This window comes from Bos taurus, chromosome 5 (assembly GCF_002263795.3).
Source record: "Bos taurus isolate L1 Dominette 01449 registration number 42190680 breed Hereford chromosome 5, ARS-UCD2.0, whole genome shotgun sequence".
Classification (NCBI taxonomy): Eukaryota; Metazoa; Chordata; class Mammalia; order Artiodactyla; family Bovidae; genus Bos; species Bos taurus.
Genome location: NC_037332.1, coordinates 98,187,233 through 98,205,331, shown reverse-complemented (window position 1 = coordinate 98,205,331; position 18,099 = coordinate 98,187,233). Strand labels below are relative to the sequence as shown.

At 45.0% G+C, this 18,099-nt stretch overlaps 1 protein-coding gene and 1 long non-coding RNA gene across 5 annotated transcripts in view; both read left to right on the top strand.

Moving 5' to 3' along the window:
• ETV6 (ETS variant transcription factor 6) overlaps window positions 1-18,099 on the top strand; it is a 288,749-nt gene that overhangs the window by 20,144 nt on the left and 250,506 nt on the right.
• Window positions 869-18,099, top strand: part of LOC132345336 (uncharacterized) — an 84,847-nt gene continuing 67,616 nt past the window's right edge. Inside the window, exon 1 of the long non-coding RNA XR_009494627.1 lies at window positions 869-18,099. This exon is cut by the window's right edge and continues 25,108 nt beyond it. This is a non-coding gene — a long non-coding RNA (uncharacterized lncRNA).

The window sequence follows — 18,099 nt, the reverse complement described above, 5'->3', positions numbered from 1 at the left end:
AAAAAAGGCAGAGGAGTTTTACATAAATTCACTTTCCTTTTCCTGGGCTTTACTTGGGTTCCAACACCACATTCAACCCACATGCATTCCCAGAACATCAGAATGCTGTTCTCAGCTAGTAGTCAAATTCTTTAAGACCTGCAGGAGCCAATCTCAAGCTTGTGTCATAAGTGACTTTGAAGTGTGATTGAAAAGAAGTTGGGGAGTAGGAAGAGACGGACTTTTTCTTTTTCTTTGCTCAGGCCATGGCTGTACAGCCTCTTACACAATAGGATAATTATCCCTGGATTCCCAGGCTGGCCGGCCTGAGTCTTCTTCCTTAGCATCTCTATCTCCTGGGGCCCAGTGTTTCCTTCTGTCTCTATTCTTAGCCGACACAGCTTTCCCGTTCAGTTCCCAGGTCCCTCCTCATCTTCCCCCGGTCTTTCTTCTCCCAGTAAAGTTATTTTGGGGAGCACTTCCCATGTTCTATTCAGATGTGAATCTTCTTTCTCTTTATTAAAATAAGATTTTCTTCTTCATTTCATCATGCATGCTTCTTCCCAGAATATAATAAACCCTTGCCCTCCAGCCACATAATGTCTGGTTTGTGAACCTTTAAAACAGGGTGTGCTGGGAATTCTCTTCAGTAGTTAAGACTATCTGCTTCCACTGCAGGGGGCATGGGTTCAATCCCTGGTTAGGGAACTAAGCTCTCGCATGCTGAGCTGTACAGCCAAAAAGTAAAAACAAAAGCAAAACACCAAGCAGTAGGGTGTGCTGATGTGAATTCCCCAAAAACAGGTTTGCTCTATCCCAGGACCGGGCATTCACATACCCTGGTGCCCACTTGCTCATCTTTGCAGTCTCTTACCCTTTTTCCTTTGATGATTCTGCCCCAATCACGTTCCTCCCCCAAATTACTATTTTATTTATTTGTTTTATTTTTAAAAGTTGAGGTATAGTTGCTATATAATATTATAGTGTTGCAGATGTACAGTATAGTGATTCACACTTTTTAAAGGGTTATATTCCATTTATAGTTGGTATAAAATATTGGCTGTATTCCCTGTGTTGTATATCATTGTGATTTATTTTATACCTAATCGTTTGTGCCTCTGAACTTCTTACCTCTAGATTGCCCCTCCCCCTTTACTCTCTACACTGGCAGCCTCTAGTTTGTTCTCTGTCTCTGTGAGTCTGCTTTTTTTTTGTTACATTCGTGAGTTGGTTGTATTTTTTAGATTGTACACACAAGTGATATCATGCAGTATTTGTCTTTCTCTATCTGACTTATTTCACTTAGCATAATGTGCTCCAAATCCATCTGTGTTGTGCAGATGGCAAAATTTCAGTCTTGTTTTATGGCTGAGTAGTATTTCATTGTGGAGAAGGAAATGGCAACCCACTCCAGTATTCTTGCCTGGAGAATCCCAGGGACAGAGGAGCCTAGTGGGCTGCCGTCTATGGAGTCGCAGAGTCGGACACGACTGAAGCGACTTAGCAGCAGCAGTATTTCATTGTATAGGAATTCTCCAGGCAAGAATACTAGAGTGGGCTGCTATTCCCTTCTCCAGATGATCTTCCCGACCCAGGGGTTGAACGTGGGTCTCCTGCATTGCAGGCAGATTCTTTACTGTCTGAGCGCAGATTCTTTACTGTCTGAGCCACTTTCAAATGACTATATATAAGCCACTTCTTCTTTATACATTCATCACACTTGGGTTGCTTCCAAATCTTGGCTATTGGAAGTGGTGCTGCTGTGAGCATTGGGATGCGTGTATCTTTTCAAATTTGTGTTTTCTATTTTTTTTTTGGATATATATCCAGGAGTGGAATTGCTGGGTCATGTGTTAAGTTCTATTTCCAGTTTTTTGAGAAACCTCCATACTGTTTTCAGTACCTCAATTTACATTCCTCCCAACACTGTACAAGAGTTCCCTTTTCTCCATATTCCCACTGGCATTTATTATTTAAATTCTTTTTGATGATAGGCATTTTGACAGCTCTGAGCTGATAGCTCATTGTCCCAAATTACTGTTTTTATACTTACTTGTTCAGCTTGGTTTGTTTATTTTGTAGTTTATTGCTTCGTTTTGTCCTTTAAGTTTTTCTTATTCTTGAGGGTACACTGATATTCCTTCCTGTTAGAGATTTTTTATGCCAGTTTTCATTACCTAAATTTGCTAAATGGACATAATAGTGAGTGTTTGGTACTTATATCAAGCTTGCCTTTCAGAAATAAGGAAAGAAAAAGTAGATTTTTGGCAGCTTTCAGTATAGTGATAATTTCAAATTTATAATAACTGAGAAATAGTTCATGTGATTCTGATAGAGTAGAAGCTTGAAAGTTATTCTTTTTGTAATTTATGTGGCTCTCATTCAGTTTGGGTAAGAAACCGAGTTTAACTGTAAGAGTTTTTCAAATAATGGCCTTAGAAATTATTATAATTACTGCTTTAATTTCAGCAACTAATAATTAATTTCTGTATGTTAAAAGAGTTTTAATGGTGAAATATTACTGTGGAGTATTATCCTATTGGGAATTATAATTTTCTCATTTTATAGTAGAGCTTATAGTGCATGATGTATTACATATAAGTACTGAAACTGCACTTCCTTAAATAGGCTTTCCTAGTCAGACTTTTACTGAAGTCACCATACTCTCTGACATTTCATTACTGCCCATTTGTAAGATTTTTTGGTACAAGAGTAGTTTCAACATACTCTGTTCTGGGAATAAAGGGAAAGAGTTGAGGGAATTCTGTTTGAGTCATACCAACCAAAGAGCAGCCTCATTTTGGGAATGAAAGCAGAGAAGTCCTCACTCTTCTAAAAATAGTGGGGAGAAGATTTAGGGAGGTTTGAAGACCAGCACAGCTATCGATTCTGATTCCCTCCTTGTAAATGAGAAGTAAAGCTTGGCTTTAGTTTGGTGGGGAGGTGAAATTTCCTTCCACCTAAAAGCATGACACTGCCATAAGCATTACTCTTTGACACTTGTCTTGTAGGGTTAAAAAATGTTCTTTTCAGGATTTTCATCATTTCTAAAAGCTACTGTAATTTTATTAAAACCATATGTACTTTTTGGTGAGGGATAAGTGAGGAAGTGGGGCTTCCCTGGTGGCTCAGTGGTAAAGAATCCGTCTAGCAATTCAGGAGACCAAGTCGGGTTCCATCCCTGGGTCAGGAAGATCCACTGGAGAAGGAAATGGCAATCCACTCCAGTATTCTTGCCTGGAAAATTGCATGGACAGAGGAGCCAATGGGGTCGCAAAGAGTCGGACACGACTGAGCGCTCATGCACCAGAGAACTGGGGTCTGGCTCAGCACTGCTGCATGTAGTCTGAGCATTAAGAGGGTGCCAGTCAGAAGCCTCGTTGCTTTGACTCTTTCGTTGCACCCAAGCTTGCTGTTCAGACCTTGGGTCTCCTGTGTTGGTGATGAAGGATGGCAACAAGCAGCTTCGTGACATCTGTCTAGCAGTTCTGACTACTGAGCACTTGTAATTCAGAAGATAGTTGTTAGAGTTTAGACACTTAGAGCTCCAGCTTTAAGGAGTTTCAGACAGGGCTCAAAGTAGAACCCAGGTCTTCTGACTCCCTCCCAGTTTACTGATTTCCAACTCAGAAGTTGTTTTCATTTTAGGCGTGTTTTCTAAATAGCAGATCTGCTGCTGCTGCTAAGTCGCTTCAGTCATGTCCGATTCTGTGCGACCCCAGAGATGACAGCCCACCAGGCTCCCCTGTCCCTGGGATTCTCCAGGCAAGAACACTGGAGTGGGTTGCCATTTCCTTCTCCAATGCATGAAAGTGAAAAGTGAAAGTGAAGTCGCTCAGTCGTGTCTGACTCTTAGCGACCCCATGGACTGCAGCCTACCAGGCTCCTCCATCCATGGGATTTTCCAGGCAAGAGTACTGGAGTGGGGTGCCATTGCCTTCTCCAAAATAGCAGATCAGTTCAAGTCAAATCACTCTACTTAGTGGGAAGAAGATTTTTAACCTCAACCAAGTGAACAGAGTGAATACATCTGCTTTTCAGTTGGGTGTTTTGGTCATGTGAAGAATATCACAAACTCAGAAGGTCTTCATTTTTTTAATTAAAAAAAAATACCCAAAGTGATTAGGACCAGTAGAGTGGGAAATAGACCTTATACATAACACACCATATTCTCCCCTGTTTGGTCACCTGCAGTCCCCTTAGATGTTTCAGGGCTCATTTTATTTATTTATTTTGACTGCCCTGGGTCTTTGTTGCTACATGTGGGCTTTCTCTAGATGTAGAGGGTGGAGGCTACTCTTCAGCTGTCGTGTGGGGGCTTCTCATTGTGGTGGCTTCTCTTGTTGCAGAGCACAGGCTCTAGGACATGCAGGCTCCGTAGTTGTGACATCGGGCTTTAGTTGCTTAACAGCTTGTGGGATCTTCCCAGACCAGGGATTAAACCTGTGTCCCCTGCATTGGCAGGAGGGTTCTCAACCACAGAACCACCAGGGAAGTCCTCAGGAAGCCTCCTTTTAAGGTGAGAGGTTGTTTTTGGCCCTCCTGACCACCCTGTTTCCTTCAGCTTAAAAAACGTGATGGTAAGTTTTTAATTTTACAATGTACTTTGATGCTGAAAAGGAACCCATTCCTAGCCCAAACTGAATCGCCTCTGAGATCCTATTAAAACAGAGAATGCCCTGAACACCACTAGATGAAAATGCTTTTCTAGGATGAGCTCAAAGCATTTCATCCTCCAAATAAAATCTATCTGCTCGCACTTAGATTGTTCAAAGGCAGATGGTAGGCAATTGAAACAGAGAGGCAAGCTGGCAAAAGGAAAAATAAAACCACAAATATCTGTACATGAAGGTGATATACGCCCTTGCCAGCCCCCCTCCTAACTTCGTTAACACAGCAGTGTAGCAATTAAGTAACACGGGAACTCAGACTCATATGGCTAATACAATTGTCCTCCGTTAATGGGGTGAAACAAAGCTTGCATATGATATACAGTGCTGTTCACCCAGAGGCAGAGCTCAGGGAGACTTTAAAAGGGAATCAGCAGAGGAGCCCATAAAGGATGGTGCCCATACCTGATAGCCACCTTACTGCAGCCTCACTGACCCTCACCTCCTGTCATTGGGGTCCCTGGTATGAAATATTTGCTCTTTAGAGTTACCACGTCTTAAGGAAAAGGACCTCACTGTAATACTGAGCTTCAGATAGGAGTGAGGAAAGGAAGGTGCCCAGCAGATTGACTCAGAACATCGCAAGCCTGCACTCCAGTTTCCTTGTTTTTGTTTGGTCGCTAAGTCATGTCCTATTCTTCGCGACCCCATGAACTGCGCACCAGACTTCTTTGTCCTTTACTATCTCCTGGAGTTGCTTTGTGGGAAACTCCAAATTCACCCGGGATGCACACCGTTGCCATCTCATGGCTGCATGATGATGAGAAAGTCCTTTGTGAAACCCTGGCGCTCCTCACTAACCTTGAACTTGAACATTCAGTGACAGAAGGGAAGGGCGAGTGTCTCAGCTGCTGGAGACAGTACTTGTGAGCGGCTCTCTTGTGGCCCATTTGTGTCCCCAGTGGTACCAGGCCTGAGTGCATGGGAATGAGAGGGGTGGGCCAGGCCGTGACGGAACAGCACTTGAGGCAGGTGGGCGGGCTGAGTGAGGAAGGGGTGTGAGGGGCAGGATGCCAGAGGGGTTTCCTCTGCGAGAAACAGTCTGGGACGTCTGTGAGGAGAACTGGGCACCTCTGGGGAATAGTCGGAGGAAAGAGGTGACGGTGCTGAGCAGAATGAAAGAAAGGCTCTCTTAGTATTGAAGGAAACCACTGTGAGGACATTAAACTACAATTTCATTTAAGAAGTCAAGTGTTACAAATTTTTTCTTTAATTTTTAGTTGTGCTGGGTCTTCACTGCTACCTGTGGGCTTTCTCTAGTTGTGGCAAGTCGGGGCTGCTCTTCATTGTGGTGCTTGGGTTTCTCATTGTGGTGGCTTCTCTTGTTGCAGAGCATGGACTTTAGAACACTTGGGCTTCAGTACTTGTGGTGTATGGGCTTAGTTGGCTCATGGCATGTGGGGTCTTCCCAGACCAGGGATCGAACTCATGTCCCTTGCACTGGCAAGTGGATTCCCAACTACTGGACCACCAGGAAAGTCCTGATTTTTTTTTAAATTTTTACTTTTTGCCCGTGGGCACATCAGATCCTAGTTCCCCCACTAGGGAGTGAACCATGCCTCCTGCATTGAAAGTGCAGAGTCTTAACCACTGGAACTCCAGGGAAATCCCAAGACATTAAACCTTCTGCTGACTAAGTAACTGATGGACCACTCAGAAGAGTTCCATATGTGAAAAGATAAGAAAGTGAAAGTTGCTCGGTTGTGTCCGACACTTTGAGGCACCATGGACTATACAGTCCTTGGAATTCTCCAGGCCAGAATAATGGAGTATTTTTCCCTTCTCCAGGCGATCTTCCCAACCCAGAAATCAAACTGGGGTCTCCTGCATTGCAGGTGAATTTTTTACCAGCTGAGCTACCAGGGAAAAGATAGCAAAATCAGGACACAAACCTTGAACTTTTCAGTCCCACGAGTTCACATGAGGAGCAGTGACATTGGAGAAAGGAACACACCCCTTCACAAATCAGTGTTTTGTGCGCCAAGCCCTCCACGTCATACAATTGTAGTTGTTCCAAACACGCCGCTTTATCTCTTACATAAGAGAGCTGCTCTCACTTTATTGCTGGATTCCATTTTCAGTTCTTTTTGTGCCTAATGGTCCCGCACGTGATCCTGGTTAGAAATTGCCAGCGAGGGTTGTTAGAATGACCTTTCCTCTCCCCCCAAGCCCAGTCAGAGCCGGGCCCCTGGTCTCCAAAGCAGGATTTGGCAGAGATTCACCACTCTCATGAGCGCAGCTCAGTGATAAAGCTCAGGAATGGCGTGGCCGGATTGTGGAATTCGGTTGGAGCAGGTGTCATTCTTATCCCTCCGCCAATGCGCACGTACCCCAGAGACTTTTTCTTTACTCAGAAAGAATGACGTCCCTGCCCCCTTCTCTAAAAGGGACCGGGTAACAGTAACACATGTGTGACTGACACGTTTTACCTTTACCTTGGGGACAGCGAGCCCCCCTTCCCCCCGCCAGCCAACAATAAAGAATCCAGCCAACAATAAAGAGCCTGGGCTCGCGTGGCCAGATCGTTAGTTTCCTTCCTTTCCCGCCTAGATTTTTGGGAAGCCCTGGCTTGCTCACTGCATAGGCCCTGGGACATAGTGATGTAAAATGCCAGAGGATGTGCAAACAGGCGGCTGGAGGGAGAAGGAAAGCAGGAATTCTGGGCCAGAGAGTAGATAGCTGGCCGGTGGCCCAAGAAAGGAAACTCGGGCTTTTTAAAGTAAAAAAAAAAAAAAAAGTATTCTTTCATGCATGTTTTTCATAGCATCGTAGCTCCACATTAGAGAATTCCAAGAGCGGTCGATCATAGCATGCCTGTCCTCAAGGGTTTACGATCCAAAGAGGTTTTTCGTGTCAGGAAGGTGCACAGAAAACAGAAAAGTAGAAGCACCCTTGGCTCAGTGCCATCTGTGCTTCTGCTAAAATCTGTCCTGTGGCTTCAGGCTTCGGGGATTTTGGGGGGTTTGTTTCTGGTGTTTTCCCTTCGATGACTCGGTTGGTTGTGCAACCCCACGTTTGGAAACAAACTGCTTCCTGCTCCTCTATTCTAGGAGAGCATGAACATCCATCTCCCAGCCTGATGATGGAGGCGCGGGCGAGGGAGGAAACGGCTCAGCCTTTGCTTTCTCACTGCTGTCCCATTCTCCAAGATCCAAGAACGGGGCCCTGGAGCTAAGGAGGCTCCGGGGCCGTGTCCTCGCCTCGATGAGGGTTGTAGGGAGCCTGGCCATGTTGTGATGGGAGATGCCACCATGCCAAGCTCAGTTGTGTCCGACTCTGTGTGACCCCATAGACTGTAGCTCCCAGGCTCCTCTGTCCATGAGATTTCCTAGGCAGGAATACTAGAGTGGGTTGCCATTTTCTTCTTCTCCAGGGGATCTTTCCGACCCAGGAATCAAACCCAGATCAAACCCCTGCCTTGGCAGGCAGGGTCTTTACCCCTGAACCACCCTGGAACCCCTGTGATGAGAGTCACGGCCCTCCTGATTTTGGAGGGAAGCCGAAGCCCCGTCCGTCAACACTTACTGAAGGAGCACCTTCTGGGTTGTGCAGGTAAAGCCAGGCCCTCCTATAGCTCCTGGGCGGGCCTCGCCTCTCCGTGTGCACATGTTTGTTTATAGTTACAGACCAAGCTGTAGCCACAGAGGTGAGCCTGGTTCTCCACCCCACACAGGTTTATTACTACAAGGAACAGGAACATGGGAATGTTTTCTTAAGGTTTGCTGTTGCCCTAAAGTACCTGTAGCTTCAGGGTGTTTTTACCTTGATCTCAGAATTGCCCAGAGAGGATTCAGCCAGGAACCAGGTGGAGATGGCCATCTGTACTTGTGCTCCAGAGAGCAAAAAATAAAGCAAGCAATCCAACAACAACAACAAAAGCCCTTGCAAGTCCTTTAGTGATAGTGGTATATGTTTGAAGAGTATTCTGTGCCACTGAGCAGGGGCATCTGTACAGTTCAGTCCTTTGGAAAATGCACTTTCCCAAACTTTATGATACAGCCTTCTAAAGGCAGCACATCGTGTACATGCAGAGGAAACCTGATTTGAAGCCCAAACATGGGCTTCCCCTCCCTCCCTCAGAAAAAATTACCTAAAGAGGAGCTGCATGTACGTAGAAATTAATAAATGAAACAATTGTTGTTAAGTCGCTGAGTCATGTCCAACTCTTTTGGGACCCCATGGAACGTAGCCCTCCAGGCTCCTCTGTCCCTGGAATTCTCCAGGCAAGAATATTGGAGTGGGTTGCCATTTCCTTCTTCAGGGGCTCTTCCTGACCCAGGGATCAAACCCGAGTCTCCTGTATTGGCAGGAAGATCCTTTACTGCTGAGCCACCAGGGGAGCCCAAATGAAACTTGTAAAGAAAAAGCTGCTAAAGGCGAGTTGAAGATTCCTATGTCATTCCTTGCCCTGTGTTTCTGGCCACAGTCTGTGGTCACCTCTTGCTTGTTCATGTCACTGACTTCCCTCATTAGTTTGAAGGGACCCATGCTGGGAGATGCCTCTGAAGGCAGATAGTCAGCTGGGGCTGGGAGCCGTCAAGTAAGGCGAAGTGATGGAGCTCACAAGCCTAATGCCTTTTTCTTGGTCTGCGACATCTACCTGTGTTATCTGACTGCGCTTGGACCCCACCCCCTCCTCTTTTCTGGAACTCACTTTACCCACACTGGCCCCCAAAGATTCTAGCAGATACCACTGTCTCCTCTCCCAGCCTTTGCATGTACCATTCAACTTCCAGAAACATCCCTCCCATCTTTCTTCTCCTGACTGCTATTCATCCTCAATCTCACCTCCAGGAGACTATTCCTAGCTCTCAGAGTCTGGATGAGATTTCCCACTCAGATACTCCAAGTGCACCCTTTATTATTATTTTTTTGTAATTTATTTACTTTTGGTTGCACTGGGTCTTTATTGCTGCTCACGGGCTTTCTCTAGTTGCTCAGAGTGGGGCGCGGCATGTGGGCTTCTCATTGCAGTGTCTTCTCTTGTTGCAGAGAACAGGATCTAGAGTGCACTGACTCCGTAGTAGGACCTCACAGGTTCTAGAGCATGGGCTTCAGTAGCTGTGGGCCTCCAGCTTAGTTGCTCCGTGGCACGTGAGATCTTCCTGGACCAGGGACAGAACCTGTGTCCCCTGCATTGGCAGGTGGATTCTCAACCCCTGGACCACCAGGGAAGTCCAGTACATCCATTTTGAAACTTCCATCCCCTGCTCTTGGAATTGGCTATTTATATCCATCACCTGACAACAAGCCCATTAAATCAGGGCTCACCCCGGTTTTGTGTCTGTGACCACAGCGTTGGCCATAGGAGGTGCTCGCCCACAAATAAATGACAGGATGTGTAGAAAACAGACCACGGCCTTTGATTCTCTGCGTAGCTCAGTGCCTGATGTTCTGTGTGCCCTGATCCTTCCTGTTGTCAGGCTCCACAGGACTGTCTACTGAGCGGATCTGCAGTGTTGTCAGATGTAGTCAGGTTGTCACAAGTTTGCTTATGCAGAGGACATCATGGAGTTTTTTATTTTTAGTTGTGAATGCAGAATCTTGAGTTTTGAGTTATGCATGAGCTGCAGTGTTTTTTTTCTTTTTTTAATGGACTTTCTGCTTACTGTGAAATCCAAACCCAGTCATCTGAAGGAAGGTCTCCTTTATCATTTGGTCCTTTCTGCAAAGACACTGCAGGTCTCTGGATGTTCCTGTAAGACAGGAAAAGCCCTCACGGATCAATTCTAGTTGCTGCCTCTGGAAAAGGAGAGGAAATAGATCGGTCTGGCTTTTCAGGAACTTTTCCTCTCTCTCCTCCTGCCCCTTCTCCTACATCACCACCTCCTCCTTCTTTTCCCTGTCTCTCTGCCAGTAATTACAAAGCTGAACCGAAGTCCTGCTGAGAATCCAAATTCTTTCCTGGTCCTGAATAAGAGAATAGCACATGCATCTTGTTGCTTCAAAAATATACATACATATACACACATGTGCACACACAGACATGCATACACATACGCATACACACACAGACACACACTACCTTTGGCTTGAAATGATGGCCCTATATGGAGACCTGTTTCTTGTTTCCTAAGCAGTTGGCCAGTTAATATGTTTATCTTAACCTTCCTTGCTTGGTATCTTGGGTTGTAGCTGAAAGAACATGAGAGATGGGAGTCCAGCAACATGGATTAATTGGATAAATACTGAGCACCTATGTGTGATGTTCAGGATACTGTTGGAATGTCCATAGTGAAGAAGATAGGCCTCTGACTCAGCAGCTTGGCTGTGTAATGAAGTCAAGTTAGTGCCAGTTTGTGACTTAGGGGACCAGTCATTTATCCTCTTTAATCTTCCTGTTTCTTCACTCTAAAAGGATAGTAGCACCTACCTAAGATTGCTGTGAGGAGAGTAACACCTGCTTTATAGAGCTGCTAAGAGCATCTGCTATGTTAACATTTGTCACATCCCACCTGACAAACTCCTGTTCATCCTCCAGGTCTCTCAAGCCCTCCAATCTCCCCTGGAAGAGCTCTGTGCCCCAGCTCTCCCCGGCCCCTCCCGCAGGTGGCTGTGGCATTTGGCCCCTCGCTGTGGTGCCTGCACCTGGTCCAGACTCTTGTGGATGGACATCCATATTGTACCCATCTCTACAACCCAGGGCCATGGGGTGTCTAGCACACAGCACTTTTAAAATTTTATTTTATTGAAATATAGTTGATTTACAATATTATTTTCAGGTACACAGCAACGTGATGCAGTTCAGATCAGATCAGATCAGTTGCTCAGTCATGTCCGACTCTTTGCGACCCCATGAATCGCAGTATGCCAGGCCTCCCTGTCCATCACCAACTCCCAGAGTTCACTGAGACTCACGTCCATCGAGTCAGTGATGCCATCCAGCCATCTCATCCTCTGTCGTCCCCTTCTCCTCTTGCCCCCAATCCCTCCCAGCATCAGAGTCTTTTCCAATGAGTCAACTCTTCGCATGAGGTGGCCAAAGTACTGGCGTTTCAGCTTTAGCATCATTCCCTCCAAAGAAATCCCAGGGCTGATCTCCCATTCATCCTTTTTAAGATTCTTTTCTCATAGGTTATCCCAGAATATTGAGTAGAGTTCCCTGTGCTAGGCAGCAGGTCCTTGTTGGTTATCTGTATAGAGTAGTGTGTATGTGTGATATGCATATGTGTATGGTTTTTTATATGTATATATGTTCTTTTTTGCATTCTTTTCCATGATGGTTTCTCACAGGACATTGAATATAGTTCCCTGTGCTATATATTAGGACCTTGTTGTTTAACCGTTCTATGTGTAACTTTGTATCTGCTAACCCTGAACTCCTAGTCCATCTCTTCCCAAATCCTCCCTGCCCCTTGGCAACCACAAGTCTGTTCTGTTTCGTAGATCAGTTCATTTGTGCCGTATTTTAGGTTCCACTTATAATTGATATCATATGGGATTTGTCTCTTCACTTAGTATGACACTTAGTATGACACTTAGTATGACAATCTCTAGATCCATCCATGTTGCTGCAAATGGCATTATTTCATTCTTTTTTATGACTAATATTCCCTTGTATGTTATTGCATCTTTATCCATTCATTTGTGGATGGATATTTAGATTGTTTCCATGTCTTGACTGTTGTAAACAGTAGACATAATGCTCGATGCATGTTTGTTGTTGAATCAATTAAAGAATAAGGCTTATGAATGACCAAGTACCACAGATATCATCTAATGAATATAAGAACTTTGGGCAAGAAAAATAGAACAAAAAGACAGCGTGCTTGGAGGCCCTGGAGAATGAAGGAGAGCCTGGCCTTATTACAAAGGTTGTAAAAGTGTGATGCTTTCTACCATGGATGCCGAGGTAAAGAACCCCCCTGAGATCTGGGAAGAAGTATACTGAGTGTTTAATCTGGAGGTGACCACACAGTTTCATTAGCTAGTGAGGCTCACAGATCTAGGTGGTTGGCAAGGTGAGGCTTATTTTGGTTTTTTTAGGCCATATTCTCCACAACTCACGGGCTGACCTTCTTCCTCCAGTTTCATCTCATCTCGCAAGAAGAAATACGTTTCTCTTCTTGGAGTCATCTTTTTTCTGCTCTGACCCTACCTCTTTGTTGCTGTTGTTGTCCAAGCAAGCAAGAGCATTCATTTGAGTTATTAACGACATTTGAGTTGAAAAGACGGTGTTCTTGTTCATTGTAGGATGTGTGTGTGTGTTTAAGTGTGTAATATCTTCAACGTGGCCTGAATGTGCGGAAAATAAAGAATAAACACATTTGGGAGAAGATTATGCCTTTTTTTTTTTTTAAGTCTTCATTGAATTTGGTACAATGCTGCTTTTGTTTTATATTTTGGTTTTTTGGCCCTGAGGCATGTGGGATCTTAGGTGCCTGATGAGGGACTGAAATCTCACTCCCTGTATTGGAAGGTGAAGACTTAACTACTGGACTGCCAGGCAAATTCCAAAGCTCATGTCTTGAAGGATTATTTTTTTTTTCCTTTTTACCCACCTCTCTAGGGCTTCCCCGGAGAAGGCAATGGCACCCCACTCCAGTACTTTGCCTGGAAAATCCCATGGACAGAGGAGCCTGGTAGGCTGCAGTCCATGGGGTCACTAAGAGTCAGGCACGACTGAGCGACTTCCCTTTCACTTTTCACTTTCATGCATTGGAGAAGGAAATGGCAACCCACTCCAGTGTTCTCACCTGGAGGATCCCAGGGACGGGGGAGCCTGGTGGCTGCCGTCTGTGGGATCACACAGAGTCGGACACGACTGAAGTGACTTAGCAGCAGCAGCAGCTGGGGCTTCCCAGGTGGTGCTTGTGGTAAAGAACCCACCTGCCAGTGCAGGAGCTGTAAGATCTCTGGGTTGGGAAGATCGCCTGGAGGAGGGCCTGGCAATCCAGTGCAGTATTCTTGCTTAGGGAATCCCATCGACAGAGGGACCTGGCAGGCTACAGTCCACGGGGTCACACGAGAGTCGGACATGAATGAAGCAACTAAGCATGCACCCGCCTCTTTGATCTCAGCATTGAAATGATAGTAAGGTCATATGGTTGTGTGAAAGATCTTCTTTGCAAGGCTGCCGCAAAGTTCACTTAGGGAATGTTAAATGATCTTGATGTCTCTCCATTCTATAAATAAATCCTTTTTTAAATGGGGCCATCACGGGATTTGACTGTATTTAGTTTTGTCATTCTCTCATTCTCTCCTCTCCTCTGGCACGTTTAGGAAGAATTTCCCTCATTGGTAACATTCAGTGATGTGTGTCTTCCATGGACCATTGTCTCTGTCTAGGTGTCAAAGCTAGAGGAACAGGCAGTTCCTTACTTTCAAGCATGCTTGTTCTAGGGTCCGTGGGGAGGGACCACGCTCCCACTTGGATTCATCATTATGACATCCTCTGGGTCTCATGCAGCTTCTCATCATACTACTCGTATTCTTGAGTTTACAGATCTCTTCTCACTGATTTCATTTTCATTTTCCATCACGATGTACTTGGACTAGTACTTGGCTGGGAATTGGGATGAGCTTTGGGTCAGAGACTCAACATTTCCGGTTGGTAATTTTCTCCTGTGTAAAAGCTGAGACATCTAGGTTGATAGCTCCCTGACTTGAAGGGTGTTTTGACCTTTGAATGCTCAAAGAATGGTGTGGGATTTCTGTCTTTCATATCTTATGCTTTGGGGGAGCATTTTGTTCAGCCTGTGAGTTATTAAAAAAATGTGTGTTCTCATGAGAAAGGGAACTACACTGATCCTTTCAGGTGGTGGCCGCTAAAAATACAAACCCTACAGTTGTTGGGGGGCAGTCAGTGTATTTTAGCTCTATCGATAAAAATCTGGAGACCAAATTGCAAAGTTGATCCATGCCTATTATTTAACATCTTCAATGTTTACTTTTTTCTCATTTCTAAGAAGCTTCTGATGGTGGAGTGTTTTGCATCCTCTTTTTTTTTTTTTTAAGATTTATTACTTTTTGACTGCAGTGGTGGTCTTCGATACTGCTTTCTCTAGTTGTGGCAAGCTGGGGCTACTCTTTCTCGTGGTGTGCAGGCTTCTCTTGTTGTAGAACACAGACTCTAGGTGCTCAGGCTCAGTTAATTGTGGCACACGGGCTTAGTTGCTCTGTGGCACGTGGGCTCTTCCTAGACCAGGGATCAAACTAGTGTCCCTTGCACTGCAAGGCGGAATCTTAATCACTGGACCACCAGGGAAGCCCCACGTCCTCTGTTTTTGATTAAAAACCCCTCTGCCCCTTAGTGATGATTCTATAGTCGATCTCATCCCGAAAGGTCCATATTCCACATCCAGCTGGGTCTGGGACTGCTGCAGGGCAGTCCTCGAATATAATGTGACTCAGCTGAACACATTGATTTCTCACAGCCAGGGATTAACTCCCTCTATCGAAGGGCCATGCAAGAGGAAGAACAGAGAGCATAGTATTAGTTAAAATGACGGACTGTCCTTATTTCATCTTCCGGCAGCAAAGCGATCTGCTGGGAAATTAATTAGAGCATTTCCCCAATGGTGTGATGATCCACTTCTCCTCCTGGCTATAATTTGAATGCTCCCGGGGTCTTCTAGACAGTCTTGCCTGTGTCGGGACCCAGATGTTGAGTAGCCACCCCACCTCTCCATCATTCCCCGTTTCCTTTGAGGTAGGAGAAGGCAGAGAGAGAGGTCAGTTCCTCCAAGGGACTCTTGGACCTTTTATTTCAGGCTTGTTGTTTAAGAAGGCTTTTCATGCCTCTGTGGGCTTCCCAGGTGGCTCAGTGGTAAAGAATCCACCTGTCAACGCAGTAGATGCAGGAGACTCAGGTTTGATCCCTGGATGGAGAAGATCCCCTGGAGGAGGAAATGGCAACCCACTCCAGTATTCTCGCCTGGAAAATCCCATGGACAGAGGACCCTGGCGGCCTACAGCCCATGAGGTCGCAAGAGTCAGACACGACTGAGCATTTACACACATACTGTGATGCTCCTTACTTTCTTCACCTTTCCTTCTGGATCCCAGGGTTGGCCAGGAAAATATGCTTCATCTTTAGTATCATATATAGGTGTTTAGGAAATTTCACGGTCCTCCAGTTGTGGTCTGTGCTTCCTGGTGGCACAGGAGCAAGCTGAACTTTTCTCTGGAAGCCTGCCAGGCCAGCCTGTCTTCTGTGCATCCCATTGAGTGTGGGCTTCACTGCTTTGTAACGTGGCCAGCATGCTCCCCACACGTGAAGCTGAGAGTGGTCTTTGTCAGGCTGAGGCAGCTCTAAGCCACATGCATCTGGGTTCCATAGCAGCTGAAGCGCCAAGTTGGTTGGGTTTCTTTGTTTTTCAGGTTAGTTTTTGTTTGGCTTATATATTGAGGAGCAGACACAGATGCCCCCCACCCTTTTCTTTCTGTTGCACTTGCTAGAGATTTGAGGTCTGTGGCCTTAGACAGTCGTTTCCCTACATCGTTAAAGTTAGCTATTATTGCTTTTCAGTGTTATGCCCCTTTCTGGTGGGTTTCTGGTATTTTTTTGTTTTGTTTCCACACATCATAAAGTGCATGGGAAGTCCAGTGACTTGCGTGGGATGATGCCAAAAAATCAAGAGGTAAGACTGAAGTTGGGAATGAAGTTCCTGACTGTAAGTATGATATTCATCATCACCAGTGGCTAAAGGCTTCAGACCACAATTCAGTGAGCAAATCCGTACTCTCTCTCTCTCTATATATATATGCATTTTGTCAATGCTAGGCCTCATATTATTTTTTTTAATGTATGTATTTATTCATGGCCGCACTGAGTCTTTGGTGCTGCACTCAAGCTTTCTCGTATTGCAGTGAGTGGGACTACTCTTTAGTTGTGGTGCTCGGACTTCTCATCGTGGTGGCTCCTTTTGTTATGGAGTGCCGGCTCAAGGATGCTCCGGCTTCAGCAGTTGCGTCACACAGGCTTAGTTGCCACGAGGCATGTGGGATCTTCTCTGACCAGGAGTTGAACCTGTGTCCCCTGCATTGGAAGGTGAGTTCTCAACCCCTGAACCACCAGGGAAGCCCAAAGGCTAGCACTTAGTTCAAGATTGTGCCTTGATTAGATTCAGTTTATTAGACATAAGCTCATGAAATTTGTTTGAATTTCTACCAGACCTTTTTCACTTCACATCTCACAGTTAACGCACAGGTGTAGCCACACTTTTCATACTGATGCCTCCATTATAAATAAGACATGTAAATTATACTGCAATTAAAGTAAAATAAAAGTGTAAAAAGAACTCTAACATTAAATGAAGTTTTTCTTCCTTTCTGGAGAAATTATTTCATCCAGTATTCCCATTATTAATTCATTTATTGCTCCATTTTTAGCCATGATGCATATACCAGTAGACTGTGTGTACATGCAGTTGTGTGTTAGTCGCTCAGTTGTGTCCGACTCTTTGCAACCCCGTGGACTACTGTAGCCCACCAGGCTCCTCTGTCCGTGGAATTCTCCAGGCAAGAATACTGGAGTGGGTAGCCATTCCCTTCTCCAGTAGACTGTATCACTGTCTAATATCAGTTCAGTTCAGTTGCTCAGTCATGTCTGACTCTTTGCAACCCCTTGGACTGCAGCATGCCAGGCTTCCCTGTCCATCACCAACTCCCGGAGCTTACTCAAACTCATGTCCATCAAGTTAGTGATGCCATCCAATCATCTCATCCTCTGTCATCCCTTTCTCCTCCTGCCTTCAATCTTTCCCAATAAGTCAGTTTTTTTGCATCAGGTGGCCAAAGTATTGGAGCTTCAGCATCAGTCCTTCCAGTGAATATTCAGGACTGATTTCCTTTAGAATTGACTAATTGTCTAATTTATAGGTAGGCTCCGACTACTAGGAATAGAAAAAAGAGAGCGGGCAACAACTTCCCCATCAGACTTCTTTTTAAGTCTGACTGTTCCTTTCTGTAACTCTCACGTCTCAAAGAACTGAGGGCAAACTGTGAACCTGAGTTTAAAGTTTGTCTTCCTAGAAATGTCATCAGAACATAAACTCAGAAACAGACTGCCCACAGAAAAATTCCCTCAAGAATTATTACTCTCTTCCCGATGTTACTTGTTTTCTTGTGGGGTTCCATACAACAGAATGTACTTCATAAAGTTCCCTCCAAAATTTCCATGTTTAGTTCCTTCCAAAAGGAACTAAATAAATGCCTCTGGGAAGAGGTATTTCATTCATTACTATGCAAACATGGTTATAAAGAAAGCCTGACCTTCCTAAACACTGTGTTGCAAAATGAATTGATAATTAATCCCTCAGGTGTGTGTTGACACATGGACAGAGAATAAGGATGATCATTTGTTACAGACGCGGACAACGGAGTCACAGTGGTTCAAGGAAGTTGGCCCTGTGTGTGAGAAATTTTAGCAACAGCATGACCAATTAATTTCACTTATTTTTCCTTATAGTATTTGCCCAAGATGAATTTAAATGTCATGTATGTGTCT